At 39.5% G+C, this 17,116-nt stretch overlaps 1 protein-coding gene across 8 annotated transcripts in view; it reads left to right on the top strand.

Moving 5' to 3' along the window:
* LOC124304341 (myocyte-specific enhancer factor 2) overlaps nucleotides 1–17,116 on the top strand; it is a 54,859-nt gene that overhangs the window by 10,458 nt on the left and 27,285 nt on the right. The window contains exon 1 of one of the 8 annotated variants that reach the window (XM_046762396.1): nucleotides 12,736–12,858. The exons of the other annotated variants lie outside the window; for them this stretch is intronic. The gene's annotated coding sequence lies outside the window, so the exon portion shown is untranslated. Of the gene's footprint in view, nucleotides 1–12,735; nucleotides 12,859–17,116 lie in introns of those variants that run through there. 8 annotated transcript variants of the gene reach the window in all.

A 17,116-nucleotide genomic window follows, 5' to 3' on the forward strand; every position in this document is an offset into this window, starting at 1 on the left:
TACCGTCATCGTGTTTTTGCAGTGACGTGGAATCTTGAATACGGTCCGTTACGTGCGGTACCGAGCAAAGATCAACTACGTAATTTTTCCAACCGAGTTGAATTTTGAACGCTTCGTTTCTGTACAGGTTATTATACACTACGGTGAAAACTGACCTAGACACTGAACTGACTATTTTGAGGACTTGATTCCGCGTTTAGAGCAGCGTTGGCGAAGTCAAGTGTATAGGTGTATGGTCAAAAATATCATTGACTGTTGAATTTCAACGAGTAATATACCACGTCGTAGCTCGATGTATAGCGGAGATTTGTTTGTCGTAAAAATTTTAATTCTAACAAATTAAAGGCAGAGATCCGACATTGCGGAAATCGGTGAAGAAATCACCGTGTCCACCGATTGAAAACGATGATCAGAGAGAATGTATGAAACACATCGTTCACCAATCACGCGACCGGTGGTAAAGCAGGGAAAAGATTGTTACTACTCGGAGTGGGGAAGAACCCGCTGGAATTACAATTTGTCTTGCAAGTTCTCGAGCCGTGGATTTAACTTGTATATCCATCCATTCGTCCATCCATCACTGATCCATCTATCTCTGCACCCCGCGGCGATGTTGAGCTTCGCCGTAAGCTATAAAATACAAGGAGTAGACCAAACTCCGGTAAGGCGAACCGAATGCGCGCGTGTCGATATCACCCTCTGGTGTCCCGTGGTAACGGTCGCGAGGCTCAGAGATGGGTCGAAACAACAAACAAGAAATAGGGGTACGTGTGTGTGTGTGTGTGGATGCGTGGACTACGTGAAAGACGCACAGGAAGGCAACGCCGAAATCATCATTAGGTGAAAAATTTTAACGCAAGTTCTGCCGACGAAGCGCAACCGATTTTTATCTTACACGCGTGATGACGAGAGTCGGGAAATCGGTCCCAACGGGAAACGAACCATGAGACGGAAAAGGGACGAATCCCCCTGTCGTTTTATAGGTGCAACGTGTGCTTTTGACTGACTCTTCTTACCGTCAAGCTGACGATGAAGGAGCAGAAGTACACCGGGGTCGAGGAAAGGCGGGGGTGGACCAGGACGCAGATGGAAGTGGGGCGATTCCAAACGGCACCAGCCGTTGTTGCCGATGGTGACGGTGACGGTGTCGGTGATGGTCTTGCTGCACCGGGACCATGCAGCGCTGCTACGTCTCCACCCCACACGTGGCCCCAACATGTGTTTTTCAACCTCCTACTGAGATTATACTTCAAGGGACACGAGGACAACGGACGCATCGCTGCGAGACTTCCCTCTAACCGTTATGCTCTTCATATTTATGCCGCAATTGTCGGGGGGAGAGCGGTTCGATTTCGTTTGCAGAATCTCTCGAGATGCTGCTGGTTACCGATGTTATTGACGTCACATCCTTGCTTCGTCGATTCGATGATGTAGATTTTTTTTTATCGAGGATTGTTTCCGGTCCAACGGGAACTGCGGGAGTTTCTTTCGTATGATTTGCGTAGTGTGGTACGGTTTGTGTCTTTGGTTCTTGGGTATATGATTTGATATCAATGTCATTAACGGCGAAAACATTGGGATTCAATCCTGATACATTAACTATCAAGTCACTAACGAATCCAATGTTTTCATAGGAGAGAATGTAAGTTTAGATTTGACATCACTTTCTGCGACTAGGGTGCGACCGCACTGGACCACTAAGACGGATTGTAGTGTATTGAGTCGGAAACGAATGCAAACTAAGAAGTTTGGTCGTAGAACTTGAATATGACTTGACGCATCAGGTTGGATTGCATTGGAACGAATTTCACGAAATTTTATCACACTTGATACAAGTACGACTGCTTTAACCTTTGGAGGACCGAAATGTTCCCAAAAAGAGTGACAAGTCACATGAATCGTCTAAATGATGCCTCTAAAAAATATCGAATTTCAAAGGAAAAATGCCGGCCTTCTAAGGGATAATGAAGAAAAAAGCTCCAAGGTGTTCTGACGTAATTTTTTATTTTTATTTTTTTTTTGAATGTACGGAGGACTTCAAATGAGCCCAAACTTGATTCTGAGCATCGTGCGTTGAACCACATTCAATTCAACTTGTATAAACTTCTCTTGGTGATGATTTTCTTGGTGTCGCAACGTGTATATTTTCGTCGTGTACGAGCAAACGAAGATGCAATTTAGGTGCAGATTTACAGTCATTGTCAGGGTAACGTGCCAAAAGTGTTCTCTAGAAATTGCTCGGTGTGAGATACTGTAGAACAATGTTGGTCCTTGATGCGGAAATTCATCATCATACAGTGTGATCGAAACTTTACCGTATCGAATGTATTTAGGGGGAATTTCATACAAACTCATCCAACGTCTAAACCTCACCATTTTTTGATTTTGTTAAAAAATTATTCTGCCATTGTCCCAACTTCGAAACAGTAGATACCTTGAATTTTTCAGATTTCTTATTCAACTGGTTAATTATTTATTTATAGTCAGAGTGATCTTGAAAAGGACCTGTTTTTAAAATCGTCAAAAAGTTCTTCACAACTATATTTTCTTCTCCAAACATTTCGAAATCGGGCCCGTGATGGGTCCATTTTTTTGAAATATTTTTTTAATACTCTTTAAAACGTTGTTCAAACGGTCTGAAAGTTCCCGAAAAATTCTCAAAACTTGTATTTTTCACTTGGAACATTTTTAGACCAATTTCATCATGAAGTTGGTAAAAAAAAAAAAATAAAATAAGGAAAGTTCAATGTGCCGAAAAAATGGACAAAATTCAGTCCATAATCGAACCTGTCTAGAAATATTGTGACTGAAAAATACAAGTTTTGAGAATTTTTCAGTAATTTTCAGACCGTTGAAACAACGTTTTAGTGACCAAAAAAAAAAATGGAATAAAATTGGCCCATCATGGGCCAGGTCGTGAAATGTTTTGAATGGAAAATGGAGTTGCTGATAATTTTTTGCCAATTTTAAAATAGGTCCTTTTCAAAATCACTTGAAATATTTACAAATAATTGAGCAGTTGAATAAAAAAACTTGAAAAATTCAGGGCGCTCCTTCAGAGTTGGGACAATTGCAGAACGAATTTAACACACTGAGAGAAATTTTTCGTTCGAGTTACCGCTCAATTATTAACTATTTTCATTTTTTACCACAACCGAAAAATATGGTTCTAGGTAAAAAATGAAAATTAGTTTTGCAGATGTTACCAGAAAGTCTAGTAACCCTTGCTATTCTTTCTCATTACGAACACCGTTGCCTATATTTTCTTGCAGCCGTTGCGAAAATTTAACGCTTGTGCAAGAATAAATTGACGTTAAAGCCTTGTTTGACTAAAAAAGTAAAGTAAACCTCAGAAACTGATTTCGCGTTGCGGTTACCAAAAAAAAGGATCGACGATAGCGCAAAGTGGTAACGCGTGCCTCGTTTTTCGTAGTTCCAACAATATTCAAACAGTTTTTTCAACGATACCTGTTTTACGGAATTTTTCTAGTTACTACAACAAATGAAATTTTTCTCAGTTCACGAAATGAGAAACGGCGTGGGTCAGCCGTTGGCCGGGTTCCCATGGAATACCCGTAAGTATCGAGTGACTTTCAATGGACTCTGAGCGATATCCATGCAAGAATCCAGCCCTCGTTCACCAGACTTAAGTCTTAAGTTCAACTCGGGTCGATTTCAAACTACGAAAAAGCATCGATTTCCGACTTTCGTCGACCAGTAAGTCCGAGAGCTTTCGGTCTCTGCATACGCGTTCAAGTTTCTTGGAAAGTTCTTCCTCGCGAGTCTGGCTGTTGGCCGGGCACGCGCGGTGCGGTTTGGCGGGGCAAACGCCGCTTCTTGATAATTGATAGTCACCGCCGGGTTTGTGGCTGCGCGGCCAGGCAGCCCTGGTCCCCCTGGTAAGGCTGACGGCCGATGCTGGTGTTCCGGGTGCGGGGAGCCGGAGGTTCGCGTCATTTGCGCCTCGAGCACGTGCTCCGATTTCTGGCGGCTGCTCAAGCTCAGCTTATGCTTCTGCTTCTGCCACCTAGAACCAACAGCAACAGCACCAGCAGCACCAGCAGCAGCAGCCTCTTCTTCTACCGCTGACTACAAGCACCCGTTCCTACCACGCTACCGGTTTAAATTTAGCATCCAAGCCTTCGTCTCCGAGGAAGAAGCGAGTCTGCTCCCTGCCATGGGACAAAGACTCTCTCCCTAGGGTTAGAAACGCGTTGCGTTGCAACGTTGGGGGATATTGAGAGGAAACGAGACACCAATGGAACGAATCGGATTCCCCGGAAACAATAATGACGATCGTGACGATGGTCGGACGATGGTTCTTCAACGTCTCACTGTTATTAAGTGAATTTTTTAAAGGAACGTCTACTCGCAGCGTACGTGATTGATTCGTGATTATGTATCCATGTACGCGTATGTGGGTACATAAACAATCTTGGAAGCATCGTCATTCTCATCTCGACGAGGTTTACACCACCTTCGTTGCGTCTCTGCAATTTATCCTTACAAGAGTTTAATACTCTCCCATACTCCAATACTCGTGTCCACATGGCCCAGGAGATAAACCTGTATACCTATGTTTTCGATGCTGTAATGCGGATGAACGAAAAATACCGGTGTTCAACTAAGTTTTCAACCTTTTACTACGCATATTGTGTCACGTCTACGAAATTGCACACTCTAATCATTCGGAAACGATGATTCGTTGTACGCAGAAAGCTGAGATTGAACATCTTCTGCAAGTATAACGTGCTGTAAAACGAGTATTTGGTACAAAAATTTTTTAGTCGCAACGGTTAATCCGATTGGCACACTTGCTATGCAGCATTTTTATTTTACATGAGGAAAATGTCGAGTTTCAGGAAAAAATTGTCTTCTCTCGGTGCGGTGTTTAAGTTCCGAATTTGAAAAGTTCCGAAAGCGCGTAAAGCGATTTCGTTACTTTAGCTTTCGTCGTAAAAAAAAAAAAATTCGCAATTTGGCGCTTTCTACGTAATATCTCGTCTAAAAATTGATTTTTTTCAAATATCACAAATTTTTCATCGAGTATGTCACGTTTCGCGTTGTGCGAATTATACGACCTCCAGCAACGTGTGCGCAGAAGACGCATAATCTACATACGGTAACATCCGTACTGCGAACGATTGACAAATGAATTTTGGCAAAATGACAATCAAGTACATTATATGCATACATATAACTATGTGATAAAGTGCGGCCAGTAAGGCAGCTAAATATCAAAGCTCCGCAAGTACGTGCTAAATAAATTCGGCCAAAATAATGTATTATAGCTTGTCAAAAGTGCGGATCATTCGCTATACATTTTACTACTTCGATTTATTTATTTATTTATTTATTACATCTTTCCGTCTTGTATTAATTTTCTTTTGACTTGTCCCTTATCGCATTCTTATCCGCTGAATCAGGATACACTGCGGACGCGACCGTGACCATATTAATTATACAATATACCGCAATGCGGGAAGCATTGGGTAAAAAGATTTTAAACATTTATTCCAACATAAAATTTCGTTCCAATTATATCTATAATATGATAACATTCTTGTTTCTAACCTTACAAGATAACAGACGGACGTAATGCCTGAAGATTGAAATTTTTCTTTTCTTTTTATTTTAAGAAACGCAACGTGCGATCGAAAGGATTGAAACTAAATAAAACGAAACAAAAAAAAAAAAGAATGAGAAAAGGGTGCAGAGAATTGAGCAGGTGAAAAGTACGATACGCGTCGTACGGTACGCTGTGTATACATGTATATATATATATATATGGAATAAAAAAAGGAAAAGAGAAAGGAAGAAAAAAATACCGCCAGGAGGTAGCGAGAGAGAAAGAGGCGAGTAATGAAGGGAGGGAGGGGAGGGGAGGGGAGGGGAGGTGAAGCGAAGCCTCGCGAGCTTTTCGAAACCCTCGGAACGGGAGTCCGAAGACGTTGAAGGAGGTTGAAAAGGGCGTCGGCGGCGGGGGGTGGGGGGGTGATTGAAGAGGGGGTTCGGCATACACGCGACGTGCACGCGGCTGGGGTCGAGAGCAGCGAGAAACGGAGGCTGGGGCCCTCCTGGACCGGCTGCAGCACGCGCTCGGCTTGCGGACAGATTTATTGAGTGGCGCGTGCCGAATTGAAGCCGTATTATTATGTGTATATGCATGTACGTATGTTGAAAATGCGCGAAGAGGAACGAGGAGGAGAGGTGGAAAACAAAATTGTGCGAAAAAATTTTGAAACCATAGCGGGATTGAATATTTTTTTTTTTTTTTTTTTTCATACATTCTTTGAAATCGTTTCATAATCCCCGCGGACATTTGGATCATATCGTATGTAGATATAATGTTGATATAATGTTGTCGCAAAGGGTGAAATCGACCGTTTTACCTCTCACTTTTTAATGATCCTGGCAGTCATCGTAGATGAAAAGAAGTTTATAAACGTTTTGTGTCGCGTTGAAACGAATAAGGTTGCTGCCGCGTCGAGCGCCATTATTGTAAAAACAGTCCTGTTTCAGAATTTAGACCGAAAATCATTTACTACGCGATAAAAAGCATTTCCTCGATATCTTATTTTCGCCTTTAATTGATTCTACGAATAAGCTCACGGACCTGTATTTATTCCGTAACGTCTTGAAACGTTACAATATTATATGAATTATATAACCGAAATTATTTATTCGTTTAACGTGTGTAATTTTATTCACTGTTATCATCAATTTTCTATAGCCAATTTTATACCAATTGTTCAGGGAAGGTTATAAAATTTCTTTGGTCTCGAAAACCTGAAAAAGTCAGGGAATTTCGTGATGGAGATTCAGTCGCCACCCTGTATTCATTGAATCATTGAGATCGATTTCGTTTGATTTATTTACTGATTTTCATTGAAACATTTCAGTTTCCCAATGATTTTCATTGATTTAGACTGATTTTCTACGCGATTTTCGCGGGAATTATCAGAACGGATAGAATGACGCGGAAATTAGTCAAAAAATAATGATTGGGAAGCCATTTGAGATCATTAGTCGGAATGCTGAGAAATCATTGGATATCACTTGATAGACTAGACGTTAACAAAACCACGAAATAACATATTGAAGTCAATTAATATCTTGCGATTTCAGACATCATTTTCCGCAATCGTTCGACCTTCTTTAATTTACAATTCGCAAAAACCGATGCAATTTTCCACTCACGTGCGGAATGATTGAAATATTCAAATCACCTGGAATCATTGAAATCCTGAAGTTGCACGAGCGAAATAATCTCACGAAATTCGCTAAAAAAAAAGAAAAAAAGAAACAAAGTTCGATTCTGCAAATCACGGATGATCTTTGGAGTCTTAGAAGTTACACAAACTCGTCGAAATATCTCGTGGAACTTTGAAATTTATACCTCGAATCGTTCGAGTTTCGTAATAGTCCGCACATGGATTGGGACTGGAGTTTTGAAGTGAAGTAAGATTATTGAAATTGTTGAAATATGGTTAAACTTATGTTGGATCGTTGATCTTTTTGATTCACTTGAAATCATCTCTGCTTATTATTCATACCAATCAAGTCTTTAAATTTCAACTTATAAAACCCTGCATTATCATCTAGATTGTATAACATGTTATGTACAACAAAATACCCCTTAACTCGTTTATTAATATATATATATATAATATATGTATATAGAGAGAGAGAGAGAGAGAGAGAGAGAGAGAGAGAGAGAGAGAGAGAGAGAGATCGACACGACGGTTAAACCAAGTTTATTTCGAGCATCCTTGTGATTTAATTTGTTCAATGATTTAATAACGCCGCTTACGTATATATCTATAACCTGGATGCCCGGAGTAAAGCTGAGAGGTTATACCTGTACGTCAATTTAACCGCGGCTAGTATCGTATAACTGTCAAATAGAAGTATATATATACACATAACGCGGTGTCGTACAGTTATGGAAAGAATTAACGGGTTATAGGTCACTCGGTTATACATATATAATGTATATGCTTGTATGATATTGTCTAAAAATATCACACCTCGGTATTTTAATACCTTTCATTCGTACGATTTTTCGCCAAATTATTAAAGCTGTCGTAACCGAACAAACACTCGGAATCAGTTTCGAGATAAGATATAAGAGGAGGAGAAAAAGAAGAAGAATAAGAAGAAGAAGAAGCAGGAAAAGGAGAGTGGAGATGCTTTTCGCGATTATATAGATACCTACTTGAGATGCTTCTATTTTCGAACGCTCTTTGTCATATCACTTTAATCTCTGCTGCCTATTATAATACATCATCGCCGTAATAATATGTACATAATTACGATACAACAAGGTTTAAGTATTTATTATATACTTATATATCGTGTATAATCGCACACGATTATTCGATCCACATTATCTCGCGTTAATCAATCCTTTTTACATCTGCATGAAATTTTCGTCAGGTTGAAAATTCTTCCTCGTTCGATAAAAGTCTGAAATAATTTTCAACGGGAAGCGGGATATTGAGATGATTATCCCACCTTGCAGTGTTCCGCAGACGTCATAATACACGTATATAATACGAGAATCGTGCGTCATTTGGCAAATTCACGTGTGTACATTTACAGGGTGGGCATAAAAAAGCGGGAACGATTTTACCGACGTGAGTAAATAACGAACGCGTCGACCGATTTTTGATCGCGTTATTTTGCTTGAGAGTAGGAGAATTGATCTTTCGTATCGCGTGAAAAAATCTGAAAAATCTTCATTCGCTGCCGAGATACACGCTCTTGAATATCGGGTTTTTAAAAAGTCGCTGGGAGACTGACGAAATATTTAATATTAAAGAATGTTCGACGTAACTTTGATCTTAAATTATGATTCAAGGATTGAAGTTGTTTTGGTTCGAGTGATTGAGAAAAATTTATAACACTGTGCGTTTCATTTATTTCTTTAATTTTTAATATTTAAAACTTGTCTAATTATTATTCGGTTCAACGTGTCCACCATTTACGGTTACTACTACCAGAAACGGGGTTGAAGGTGGTTAGTAACGTTATCGTAACGAAACGTTGGTGAAAAAATCACTATTTTCTTAACTTTACAATGATTTTTAAGGCAGCACGATTTAGAAATATGATTGTGCTTTGCTTTATTTCGCTTTACTAAATTTCAGACAATTTCAAAATCGCGAAATGACGGTTTTTCCTCGGAAGTAAGGGCAAAAACTTTCACGGATCGCTGACAAATTCTCTCCGACGACTGAAAATGTTACGTTCTAATTGATTAACCGATATAAAAAATGTCAGCCGTAACGCCGTCTCGAAAAATCAAAAATGTTCGTTACATCCGACTGGCGGTTGATGGTTTGTCATTGGCTGAATCAATTTCGATCAAGTTCCCGACTTTTTTTCACGACGTCGTTCCTAACACCGAATTTTCACATCGAAGCTCGTATTTTTATTCTAATTCTACAAGAAGATCTCGTGAGAATTTTTAAAACGCTAGAATCAATCTTGGAATCACAATTACGGAAGAAAATTGAGTCGAACATTTTTCGTTGTTAATTTTTTTTTTTTTTTTTCCACACTCCCAGAAACCGTTTCAGAACCAAACATTTCAAGAGCGCCGTATCTCAACAACGAACAAAGGTTTTACCATATTTTCAAACGCTAAATGACTAAATTCTTTCATCTAATTTTGACACGTTTCAGTTTTATTCGCATCACAAATCGGTCCCATTTCTTTCTTGCTGGGCCCACCCTGTACGTTCACGTACCTGAAAATGGATATCGAAGCATATCCGCATCGTCGTCTTCGTCGTTGGATGAAATTTTTAGCACAACGCTGTGATTCCGCGACTGCATATCGCTCAGCTTACACATACCTATATATACACATACATGTACGTATATATATATATATATATATATATATGTATGTATTATATAACGGTGCCGGTGCCGTTCATTCGATTATGCAGCATCAATTATTACGAAGTTGTAGCTATAGGTATACCTTATATCACTCAGCGATATCGGCTACCCTGTAAATGTCCGATGGTTGAGATCAATCTTGATCCTATTTTCGAACAATTTCAATCTTCGTTATGCTGGCTGGAATGCATTATACACGGGGCTTCCAATCCCCGTCTTCCGATACGTCGTGCGGTATGTACACCTTGTGTATATCCGACGTTGTCAGGGGTTTAAAAGGTGCAACGCGACGTTTTCTCTTCCCTTTCCTCGGCTCTCGCCGCTAATCAGAGAAATTTCCACAAGCTGCATTGCGCTTACGCTTCTCTTACCGTGCGTCTAACTATTTTCAATTTTTTTTTTTTCTCTTTTTACGATGGCTGAAAGTGAAAAAATTAGCTTTATCAACGATAGCCGATGAAAGGAAAACCTGGTGCGTTTTGATATTATTTCTTTGAACAAGTTTTTTTGGGAAATTGGACAATATTTTAGAATCTGTACATCGAAAGGAACGTTACTGATCTTTTTTGAATTTTTTTTTTTTTTTTTTTACCACGATTCGGTTTCAAGTCACGAATCATAGATTTACGAAGAGTAAAAAATTAAGGAAACATCGCATCTCTTCGAAATCACGGAATTGTTTGAATTTTGAACGAAGCAAATTTTTTTTCTTCCGGCGGCACGATAATCCTGCAAATTGTTGGTTACTTCGTTTAGCAACGTTGACTTGACGAAAAGTTGGTGAAAAAATCGTTACTGCAAAATTTTAGAATGTTTTTCGAAGGAGTTAGCTTTTCAAAATAAAGGTATGCTTTCTTTACCATGGTTTTACCTAAATTTCGGACATTTCTAAAGATGCGAGGTATTCTTTTTTTGTTAATAAAAGTAAGGCATCAATTAGACTTCAGTTTTTGAGCAAATGGGGAGATTTGAATGTTTTCATTTGGAAAATTTCAATGCGTTATACGTTGGTCATTTTCTCAAGGGGAGGAGGGAGGATGAAAAGTTCGGGATTTTATCCTCTCAAGGAAATGGTGTCTAAAGCTTATCATATCTCGGTATTACGTGGGATAATATTCATCGTCAATTTCTCTTCTTCTTCTTTTTTTTTTCTCTTTTATTTACCCTCTTTTGCAAAGGTCAAACATTTCAAACAATTTTCCAAGAAATCCGGTCCATCGACATGTCGCGGAGTCCTACAGATTTGAGATTTTAAACCTTTGAATAATTTCACGTTATCTCTGTTTTAACTTGAACTCAGAGGTAAAAAAAAAAGTTCCGATTAAACTGACAATAGAAATAAATGTTCGTTTAATATTTCTTTTTACGTTCTTTGTAAATAAAAATCCATCAAATCAACTTGAATCTCTAAACTCTTGGATCTGTATAGATAAAATTATAATCTCAAACGACACTAACTTATATTTCTGTACGATTTTCTTTTCTCTCTCTCTCTCTTTTTTTCTTTTTCACTCTTTCGTGTCCGTTCCCACATCGAGTCCGGATGAGGATTTTGTCGAATCTCTTCTCTTCTCTACGTGTACAAAACTCAGCGTCTCTCAGTTCGCTTGTAACTCCAAAACTACCGATCCGATTTTGATTCTTTTTTTCTCTGTGGATAGCTACAACGTCTGGCCAGGATATAGACTTTATTCCTTTACGAGTTGATTAATTTTCGAGGTATAAGGATATTTGTAAACCAAGTCTGAACGGGATGACACGCTTACTACGAACTCTTACAGATGGTGAAAAGTTACGTCCAAAAGTTTTTAAGTTTTCAACGAGCTCTACAAAAAACTGTCCGCGAAGAGCATGCGCTGAGAGAAATTTTTAGTTCCGGTTACCGCTCAGTCCTTGACTATTTTCATTTTTTACCACTATCGAAAAATATAGTTCTAGGTAGAAAATGAAGATTAGATTTCTAGTATCAGTTGCTATTCTTTCTCATTACGATCGCTGTTGCTATATTTTCTTGCAACTGTTGCGAAAATTTAACGCTTGTGCAACAATAAATTAACGTTAAAGCCTTGTTTAACTAAAAAACGCAGAGTAAACCTCAGAAACTGATTTCGCGTTGGGATAACCAAAAAAAGGATCGACGATAGCGCAAAATGTTTAGGCGTACCTCGTTTTTCTTAATTCCAACAATATTCAAACAGTTTTTTCAACGATACCTGTTTTACCGAATTCTTCTAGTTACTGTAAAAAATGAAATTTTTCTCAGTGTAACACGTCTGTGTCTATAATGTTAGAAGTAGGTAAAACTACGCAGATAGTTTTGCCTGCGCAAAGAAGCATTCGAAAACATCAGACTAGCAGAACCGCAACGGTCTGCTAGTAGTACGTATATTAGGTATATACGATTTTCACGGTTTTTCCGCCAATTCTAAAAGAGAGAGAGAGAGAGAGAGAGAAAGAGAAAATAATTGCTAAAAACAAAAGTAAGCAAAACACGTTAAGGAAAAGGACAAACAAACAAGACAGAAGCTTGTCCTGCGTTTTTATCTACTCCCCGTGATTCTTTCGACGATTAAAAAAATCCGTTCATACATCATATATATATATATATATATATGTGTGTGTGTACGTACAATATTTGAAAAAAAAAAAAAAAAAAAAAGGAGAAGTGAGATAGGGGGCGGGGTAAAGAAGAAGAATAAGAAGATGAAGAAGGTTTTCGTGGTGGGATACAGCGCGAGTAACTTCGCGGGGAGGGGTGGAGGAGGTGGAAAGGGGAGGGGGGGGGTGGGATGGGGCGTCGCGACGTCCGTCGTCGGGGCGCCGCCATCGCGCGCGTCAGCTAGGTTAGTCGGCGGCGGTGCCCCCTCGCTATATTGGTGGTATTTTGGTTTTGGCTTGGCGCTCCGTCCGTGCAGTTCTGGGAGTGGAGGTCTAAAAACAGCAGAGGTAAGTCCTACAGCTTGCCTGAGACTGACTGACTGACTACTGACTGCCTGACTGCCTTGCCTGCCTGACTTGCTACTCTTCCATACTTACTTCCATCCTATCCGCACAGTTGCTTTTGCTTCTCATCATCATCATCGTCATCATCGTCATCAGCATCATCATCGTCATCATCGACATCAACATCATCTCGGGCTCCTCATGATCTTGTGTCCGGTGTACCGAGATACCGATGTGCCACAAAAATAACCGACTCGCGAATTTCTTCGTCTATTATCATTTCGCACGTACAAACACGCACACGCACACACACACACACACACACACATACGCGCATACGTATATTTTACAATAAACACATAAATAACACTGTAAAGTCGAACGATCGGAATATCGTATATTATACCATTTAGGTGCGACGTAAAGAAGTCTTGCCTTAAAATTCGACGATCGGCCGAAGCGGCTTAAACTTCTCTTCGGAATTATTCCTTTTTTTTTTCTTATTCTTTGGTTTTTTGGGGTTTTTTTTTTTTTTTATTTCTTTTAAATTTATATCCGTATCAAAATCGTGCCGTTACTGCTCTACGGATTACCCGATGCCGCGCTGCTTGGGGACCACGAGATCACTCGATTATTATACAACGTTTACGTTTGACGGAATTACGTAATACCGATTTTCGATACATCGTACGATCACACGACACCCAACCTTCCTTTTCTTTCCGTCATTCTTTATTTTTGCTTTCTTTTTTTTTTTTGTCGCCACTTTCTCTCTCTCTCTCTCTCTCTCTCTCCCTCCCTCCCTCCCTCCCTCCCTTTCCCTCTTTGCCATATAAACGAAAAAACAAATAACTTAAACGGATATCGAGATCGGTTACAACGAGGTGCTCGGGTACAGTCTTCGTGAACGAAAGGTGAAGTTTATTAATCACGAAACATTACGTCAAGATACATGCCACTTCGGTATACAATGTAGTAATTGTACGTAGTTATAACGATTGTCGAACGATGCTGACGGACGATGATTTGTAACGATCGATTTCTTTATATTTGTGTTTTTTTTTTTTTCCCTTCTCGTTTGTTTTTTGTGTTTTTTTCTTCCGTTTCTTCCCCCCCTCTCCCTCTCCCTCTCGCTCCCTTAACGAATTTTATTTATTTATTTATCCTTTCTCCGATTTTTAGATTATCTCGCGTCTGTGTAATATATATATATATATATATATATATATGTATATCCGTGTGAAACGTGCGCAAGAGGTGTAACAAGTTTTGTAGGGAGAGATCCGCGTGCGTAGCCAACGAATCACTCTGACGGTTTTCCGCCGTTAGTCTGAGCTATATAACCCCCTGCGGAAGAAGAAGAAGAAGAAGAAGAAGAAGATGATGAAGAAGAAGAAGAAGAGCGCGGCGGGGCAACACCGAGAAGTTAAACAGTGTAGCGCGATATAACCGGCATCGGCATCAGCATCGCAAGCAACACAGTAGCGGGCAAACCCCCGATTTATTTCTCCTCCTCCTCCTCCTCCTCCTCCCCCCCCCCCCCCAACCTCTCCCTACCTCTCTCACTCTCTCATCGAAGAGGGATTATTTTTGGTACCTTTTCCCCCGGTTTGTTAATACTTCATACGTGCTAAAATTGTAGTCCACGAATCCCTCTCTCTCTCTCTCTCTCTCTCTCTCTCTCTCTCTCGCTTTAACATCGCTCTGCATACAATATCTCGTTCTTTCTCCTTTCTACGCGTGTACACAAATATCGTGTATAATACATGTACGTATGTTTGATCTACACTTTCTTCTTTATATATATATATATATATATCTGTCTTTCTCTCCCTTTCAGTCGTCTTCATCTTCATCTTCATCTTCTTCTTCTTCTTCTTCTTCTTCTTCTTCTTCTTCTTCTGTCGAAAGACTCAATATATATATAAAATGAAAAAAATTTACGATAAGAATCGATAAACACGAAAACGATTTATAATCAAAGCTTTGACGACGAACCTGCAGACTCAGTTTGCCGCTCGTAGCTAACGCAACTTGATAATATCGTACATGTTACCTATGGTCACTTTTATATTACATCGTGTATGTATTGTCGTAGACGTTTCATTATACGTACATCGGTTATCGTTATTTCATACTCCGATATCGTAATCGGATACAGATTGAAAAGAAAGCTTCTGTAACCCTTTTTCTTCGCTTTATTACAATCTATCTTAAATTTTTCACCCGTGAACGTATCGTTTCCGACAAACAAACAAGTAAAAGACAAAAAAAACAGAGGTTGACAAAAGGAAAATTCACTGATTCAGTATCATGCTCGCGACGCCAAGTGTAGCTGCAACATCGCGGTCCACGTGTTCATATTTTTCGTCTTCTTCTTCTTCTCTGTCATCTCTTCGTACCTTGACCATCTTTATCCTTCGATCGTATACCTACGATATACGTACACGTACGTACTTGCATGGTACACGTGTGACATCGAATCAACACCCACGCGCACGACACGACATTCAACTCCGTTAGTTTTTCTTTCAAGATTTTATTCCTTTTTTTTTTTCTTCTTTTATTATTATTTCTGAAATCTCGCGCCTCATTTTCTTTCATCTCATTTCGCCAAGTCATCGATTTGTGTTTTCGTCTTTCCTCTCACTTTATTACTTGCATCAATTCGTGTATACGTGAAACAACATTATATAGGTACATTACATTACATTACATTGCATTGCATTCATCAATCGATCAGTTATTGAGTGAATTTTCTTCGATTAAATTATAACGGGGTGTTCCTCCTGGAATCGTTTTTCCTATTCTTCTTATCCTTGTCGTTCCGCCTCTACTCGTGCTTCTCTTTTCGCCGTTTTTTTACGCGAGTCTCGCTTCTATTTTGTGCATTATTGGCGTCGCGTCATAGTTTCAAAGTCCTCCTCCTTCTTCGTCTTCTTTATCGTCTTATTTGATATTCTCTGTTTCTTTTCCTCCATACTCACTCTCATACTTTATTTTCAATTATCCGCTGCCGAATTTTCGCGATACGATAGTGCCGAAGAGGGGAACAAAATAAAGACAACGTTACTGTAAAACAATGATTCGGAAAGTTGATTTTTATTTAATTAAAAAGAAAAAAAAAATCGAATCGCTCGTACTTTCAGAACCACACTTCAACGACAAAGAGAAGATTCTCAATGAAATCCATTCGAACGATGTTAAGCAACAATTATAACGATCGAATTGACCAATTTTCGAATCGCCCCATTCCATTCAACTCGTTCCACAGTACACAACGTTGTTTTTCTTTTTACCTGCCCGAACGCTGAAACGCCGCCACCTTTGTACGAACGAATGAAGAAACAAAACCGAATCCGCATTGAAACGATCCGAACGAACAATACCGAAGAAAACGTAACGGCTCGTACAGATGTATCGTAAAATTGATAATTGGTAGCGATACGAGGAGAGTTTTCGCTTGAGAAAGGAGTGCAAAGTGCACTCGCATAATTGCCCCGCATCCATATAGCATACGTTGTATACTTAGTTCACGCGTGTAATTAAAGGTAGGATGTAATTACACGTACTCACGTACGTACGCTAACGGGAAATGCAAGGAAATTGCGGAAAGAAATAAAGTGATTAGCATTTACTTCCACGACACCGCCGTAATCAGCCGTTTCACGAAAGCGTACCAATTAGGAGTGATGTTTAATAAGTGGGGCCAATTTTCTATCGCAAATTCGACACTAACGCTTCGATCGTTAACTGTATACGCATACGCATACGTCTGTGGCAATATTTGATGCACACGTACTTTCTTACTTACCTACCAAAGTTTCGATTAACACTGTCAGTTTACGAATCATTAGCCTGCAGCATGCGTGTGTATAATTATTCTCCTATGTATATGCTAGTCTACATGTATATGCCTGCAACGCGGAGTTTAAGTAGTGAAACTTTTTCAATTATCATACTATATATGTATATTACGTGCGTAGATGAACGGGTATAGGCGTTTACTAAAAATTTTCCTCTATTTTTTTCTAACATTGTAGGAACCTGCTGCTGCGCTTACCTTTCCTCGTATATTCTATGCATATGGGTGTGTATGGAGATATAAATGCGATCGTCCAGGCAGAGGGTACCTTATATACGTATATATGTATAAACACGTATAATACGCGTGCTGTCCTCCCGCGTTCCTCAACGACGCGATTTGTGTAACGCAAACCAGACCTGCTGTTGTGGCCTTCTTCTTCTTCTTCTTCTTCTT

Source organism: Neodiprion virginianus, chromosome 5, assembly GCF_021901495.1.
Source record: "Neodiprion virginianus isolate iyNeoVirg1 chromosome 5, iyNeoVirg1.1, whole genome shotgun sequence".
NCBI lineage: Eukaryota > Metazoa > Arthropoda > Insecta > Hymenoptera > Diprionidae > Neodiprion > Neodiprion virginianus.